The sequence below is a fragment of the Fukomys damarensis genome, unplaced genomic scaffold, assembly GCF_012274545.1.
Source record: "Fukomys damarensis isolate Sample0158 unplaced genomic scaffold, DMR_v1.0_HiC HiC_scaffold_15, whole genome shotgun sequence".
Classification (NCBI taxonomy): Eukaryota; Metazoa; Chordata; class Mammalia; order Rodentia; family Bathyergidae; genus Fukomys; species Fukomys damarensis.
The window spans coordinates 156065-162490 of record NW_022900927.1 but is presented as its reverse complement, the minus strand read 5'-3'; the positions used below and the strand labels follow the sequence as shown (position 1 = coordinate 162490).

The 6426-nt window shown below is 37.0% G+C and overlaps 1 pseudogene; it reads right to left on the bottom strand.

Moving 5' to 3' along the window:
- Positions 1 to 4588: 4588 nt before the first annotated feature.
- Positions 4589 to 5650, bottom strand: LOC104865486 (annotated as a pseudogene).
- Between the last annotated feature and the right edge of the window lie 776 nt (positions 5651 to 6426).

Genomic DNA, 6426 nt, shown 5'->3' with positions numbered 1-6426 from the left:
GTGACAGGAGCCCAGAAAAAAACAGGTGTAGCAATCTTATTTGCAGACAAAGCAAATTTCAAACCAAAACTGATTCTAGTATTACTGATGTAGGACGGTACTGTATCATACCTTTATGAATGTAAAATATCTTGTACCTGCTTTATGATACATAGTAGGGACCATGCTTTATCAGAGCTACATTTAATGATATTATTCTAGAATGTTCTCTTTCCATATGATGATTAAGATGCTAATAAAAAAATGGTGCCAGGTACCACAACAGCAACAGAACTTCGCTGTTTTCTGGATATTATTCTTTTCTTTGTTTTGTTTTTTTTAATGGAATGTGCTGAATGTCTATAATTTTGTTCAGGTGACTGCAGAACCTAGAAAAGCTGTTGCTGCTATTGATGCATAACATACTGCTATTATTGGTCTTTTTATATAAATATATAGATATAGATAGATAGATAGATAGATAATTTGAATGTTTGGAAACTTTAATGGTGCTGTCAACTTTGGAAAAAGTTGTCCCAATTTACTGTGTCGAATTGGCATTGTATAGAAATGGACAGCCATATTGATATAGAAATGTTAATGTTTTTATTTTTATTTTTTTTCCATTTGTACAGGGGTAACACACTGTATTAAATATATAAGGTCATATCTACGTGGGTTTGATTACAGAAACTAATGAAGTATTCTCTAAATAATGAAAAAAAAGAATAAGAAGACTACAAGAGCAACAAGCAATTTAAATATGTTGAGGGACCATTTTCATCTTCAGAATTAAGGATTATTTCATTTTAATCTTACATCATTGCCTTTTCTCTTTTACTTTCCTTTTTAGTTTTACTTTAGGATTTCCTATTTTTAATGTTCATACAGAGATTTCTTTAACTGAAATACCGAATAGTTTCTTTGGTGTGAAAAAATCCTACAAAGAAATTATGTTGAATACTCACCCATTAAATATGTATGCACAGCACCTTTTGTAAAGTGTTGCTTATATACAGCCCTGTTTTTAAACTACATTTTTAAAATAGAAAATATAAATGGAGGCATATGTGTGCCACCTGGCAAAAATGTATCCACTGGAATTAGGATGACTTTATTTTACCATACAGGTGAGCAGATGTGTTATTTCTGATAGCTAAGGTGATGTGTGCATATGGCAGGAGGAATAAACCAAAGTACTTTCCATTTCCTACTCTATCGATTTAAAACATGGATGTCTGTGCTCTGTCATTTCCAACTTTACCTGAGTAATATGAAAATACACATATTTAAGTGACTAATCCAAAAGGGTTATTTATAACGAATTTTCCTTCCTGAAGTTGTTATTCCACAATTATCAAACACAACAGGAAGAAAGAGGAAGATGAATGGAGGATTTCAGGGTCTTAAGCATGAGCAAAAGGAAAAAGTGAGTCCTGCAGTGCCCTTCAGCAGTTCCCATGCTCAGTGCCACTCTCAGCAGGCGAAGGAGTCACACTGCACATGCCGCTCCACTGTTTAGGCTTGCAGGGTCATTTACATGAAACCCATCAGAGATGGCCTTTGTTCTTAATTCCACCAGACAGACTCTTACCCAGGCCAAATCTTAACAGAGAAGTGGGTAAAAATCAGATGGTTGGAGTGGTCAAAAGTGAGTACTGTGCTCTTCTGACTCCAGTGACGCATTACCAAAGCTGAGTTGTGGAACTATAGCTCATCACAAATTGAAGCTTCTTTGGGACAAAACCCGGAACTGTTCTTAGTGCAATGAACTGCAGAGCTGTGCGGCAGGTGCCATGGCAGCACTGTCACTTCCCTTGTTAGAAAGGCTTTACATTCAGAGGTTGCTCTGAAGTCATCTTTTCACCACTTTCATGTCACTCCCCTAAGACTATGTCACATTTCTATGCTATTAGGATTGTTTTATTGGTCACAAATTATTTTCGCCCTTGGTAGCATTTTCTGCTCCTTTAGTAAAAATTAGTCTTCCCCACTTCCCATAATTGACTTCAAAATAATGGATTTTTTTCTCACTGAGTTTATCTGGTCATATTTAAGATTTTAGTATTTCCAAATTTATAGTAGCTTAATAACTGACAATTCACTTAGGTACTTCACTAACTGCTCCTGTATAAATGGGTCACAAATCAGCAAGCCAGATGGGCACACTTCCCTTCCCACTAAGATGGGCTAGAACAAAGGTGTGACTCATCCAGAAGCCTCACTGTACCAAGACCAAAGGCCCTGGCCGTAAGTTAGAGATGTTTCCAAGCATGCCATGGGCTTCAAGGCTCCTGGAAGGAGGAACTTGTTTTCCACCTGTTCTGTCTCAGGAAAGTCTGAAACACAGAAGACAGTAGAGGCAGAGACCCTGTGGCCCTGAATAGAGCCTGCGTCCTTCACTCCAGAAAGGAAGGCTCGTTAAGCTGAGAATGAAGGTGGAGGGTGGAAAACTCAGTGCTCTACAACTTCTGAAGTTCTGGCTTAAAACAAAAGGGAAAAGGATCATAAACCTCAAGTATAAAAATGAGAAAAGAAAAAAGCAAAAAGTAACACTGATGATGAATAAGATTTTATACTTCATCAGCATGTTTACAACTGAAGTTGATAAATCCTTCCACAGTGCTAGAGACTAAATGATTCAGGAGAATGTAACAGGACTTGTAAACTTTAAAAACTCATACAAGTATAATGTGTGCCATGAAGGCTCATGTCTAGACATACATTTTGTTGTATCAGTTTTTCTTTTTATACATTACTATTTACCCGTCATTCTAGATAGCGATGTTGACAAGATAAAAAGTAGCCTTTAATTGTTGTGAATTTATACATACAAAACACACTTTCCATGATATGCATTAACAACTCTTTAAAAAGACTTTTTACAGTTAATAATTTATAGAAAACCATTATTCTTTAGAAATCATTCTTGCTATAATTTATTTTTTTCTAAATACTGACGTAAAGTGAATGATAAAGATGTTATTTTGCAAAAGTATTTCTACCTTTATATCCACAAAAAAGGTTTTAAATTAAGGTCAAGATTATTGACTTTATTTTTCTGCTCTAGTTGCTTGCAGAAAGCCAATAAAATACAGTTAAAATATTACAATATCACATTAGCTCTGACATCATAACGCAGAGTTCAGTGACACCTCGGTTTTGAAGTCTGCTAGAAACAATTTGGCACAATTCTACCTTGTAGCTTATATTTTATTAAGATAAATCTGGCTAGGTTTAAGGGACTGCTCTTTGTAAGGTTTTTCTCACTCTTCTATGTGTCTAAATACTGCTTCCCACCTATAGCCATTTAATTGTTAAATGTGGTTATAAGTTGTGTCAAAAAGCTCTATACTTCCTTCATTCTCACATATAAAAAATTCAAAAATAAAAATATAAGACTTTCTAAAGCTGTCTTTTGATGAAATTTTATTTCAAAGCAAATGGAACATTAAGCTAAGCACATTGCTTGCTTCTGATTTGTAACTTTTATTTATCTTCAAAAAGTCCAGCTAGGGATTTAGCTCAGTGGTTCTGCCTCCACAAAGACCTGAGTTCAATCCCCGGTACCAAAAAAAGAAAAAAACAAAAAAAAAAAGGTCCGATAAATATTATATTATCTTGACCTTTGGTGGGCTAGGTATACCCTAGGTACTAGGACTTAAATGTGAGAATCACCAAAATAGTATGCACAATCATGTAACAAGTCTTCCTAACTCAAGTCTTAAGCAAGTTCGGATTTTCACTGTGACCACTATTAGTGGTTCAGCTGTAGACTTACAAAACTCACAGCAGCTAAAATTCTCTTTGCCAACAAAATTACAAATGTTAAAAAATTCAAATGTGCACTGAAAACTGTAGTAAATCCTAAATTTCAATTTGTACCTACTATGATCCAGACTATCTCACAAAAACATGGTACCTTTATACCTGTTTATGGAAAACAGGTTCCCATGTATTTGTAAGAAAGAGTTGTATCTCAGCATTCGCCAGAACAAAATTCAATGGCAAGCTGCACACGGGCCTCATCTCATTTCCTGCCAAAACCAAAATAGCGTTTACATAAAAATAGATATAATTCAGTTACCCATATACATTGGTCTATGGCCAGTGTTATTGACCTTAAAAATGTTGCATTGTATAAATTAAGGAATAAAATACCATCATGCATTTCATTTTAACTTGTAAGGTGAAAAATACAGTTGAAGAACTAAGTTTGTTTACCTTGATTGTCCTGATATTTACCAAAAGAATTACGAATTTACCAAAGGTTTCTTGTTTGCACATCACCTTGCACATCCAGCTATTAACCTAAGTGTAATAGATTATGCCACAAGCAACATGAAACTTTTGAATAATCTATTACAGCGACATATTTAACTAAAATTATGGATACAGACTCACATTCAAAGTTTTGATGAAAATGTATGAAATAACCCCAAGAACTACAGTTCAAGTGTAAAATATGATCTGGATCATCATAAAGGAGCACGGAGGTCCTTTCTAAGTTTAATGTCACTTTCAGACAAGTCATAACACACTTCTAGAAAGGAACCTTCTTTATCCTTCTGCACAAATTAAAATACAATGCATTAGTCAAAGAGAGACATCAGATAATCGCGACAATGGAGGATGCTTTTGTCATTTCTTCAGGACAGTGACTGTCAATGACTTCTGTGATGAACTGTTCAAGCACAGTGAAGTAGCCTTGGCACTGCCATGTGTTGCTATGCGTTCTGGCTGGTAAAATGGCCAGTCTCTTAGTCCCAGACAGGGAGAGCTCAGACAGCTGCTTCATCATCAAGGAGTGGGGTGGGGATTAACTGGTCAGAGTCTGAAGGTGAAGAGGGAAGGCATCCTGCACTGAGAAATTTTTCTGTAGGACAAAAATTTATTTTTGTATCACTATAAAGGAAGGTAACGCATTGGAAAGAAGGAAAATAAAGTGTTGGCCATATGCAGTATGCTTAAAAATGTGTTCTCCACCATAATGGCTGAAATCCTATGTGAATTTTCAGAAGCCAAATGAATAGCCACTGCTCCTCACAAGGAATGGCCAAAAAGAAAAATTTTTATTTTATCGATATCAGGCCTGGTCATCACGTAGTCTAGCATGGCTTCCAAATCTAAGTAGAGTCCTTCTTCACTTGCTTCTCCTTCACTTTTTCTGTACCCTCGATAATCAAACAGCAGAAGATTCGCTTTGAGGTTGACCAACATAAGCAATGCATTTGGTAGCTGTGACCTATGTTTCCCACATTCCCGTGAAGATAAATTACATTTGGGGAATAGGGTGAATGCTCTCCAGTGTATCTTGTCAAAATAAGATTCAGACGTACTCTGTCTTTGGTTCTGATGAAATGTTTTCATGTGGAAAACCAGGGAGCATGGGAACATAAAAGCGTGAAGAGGATGGCTGTTCTGGGAAATAAAGCAATACATCCTGGAATTTACAGAGAATATCTGCTATTGATATGAACATTAACAAAAGTACGATAATGCCTCCATACAGATGAAAAATCACTATTCGTGGTAGAAAAGAAATATGACAGAGAGGCCAAGACCATGAAGCCAAGGAGGCTATTAGCCATCTTTCAATGAAGTTGAAACTGGGTGCTCCTTGCTCCTCATTGTCACCTGCCAGTTGAGGGGCCTCTGCTGCAGGTCCCATGGTCTGGCCTGGAGCTGCTTGGCTTCAGGGCTCACTCAGTGTCACTGGCAAATGCCCCATCACCTCCCACATAACCGGCTCTCTGCCTTCCTCTGGAAGCAGCCTGGCCCACCTCCCTTCTAGAACTTTAAAACTTCTAAAACTCTATAGTATAAAAGAGCCACAAGTGTGGAAATAATATTTTATCAGAAGGTCAGGTGACAAATGGAAGTTGTGGGACCCAAATGCTACTTTTAGCGTCTCATATTTCCTAGGTAGCAGGCTGGAGAAATCTTGGAACATACAGAAGTCACTTGCCTGCAGCCTTACCCTCAGACTATAAGTAAGCAAGTCATCAAACAAGCTACCAGAATTTCTCAGTTCTACAGTGTCTGTCCTCCCTCATCCAGTTCACCATGCACTTATTCCTATCCTACTGACTAATGGGTCATTGGCCACAAAGAAAAAACAAAACAAACAACAACAACAACAACAAAAAATACCCAAACCAGACTGTTCTTTCTTGGGATACTGGGATTTAACCCAGGCAAGACAATTAAGATGGAACTTTCACTACCTTTCTTGGTTGCCCTTTCATGTATTCTGAAAGCTTATCCTAGAACCCAATTTAATCTTACCAGCAACTCTAAAAGGAAGTGCAGTTATTACCACCACTTTCCAGATGGCGATACTGTACTGAGACCCGGAAGCAGAACCAGTCTCAACTGTGAGTGAGCAACCCAGGGCCCAGAGGATTTTGATTTGTTTTAATGTTTTGCTATAGCCATCTTGAAATT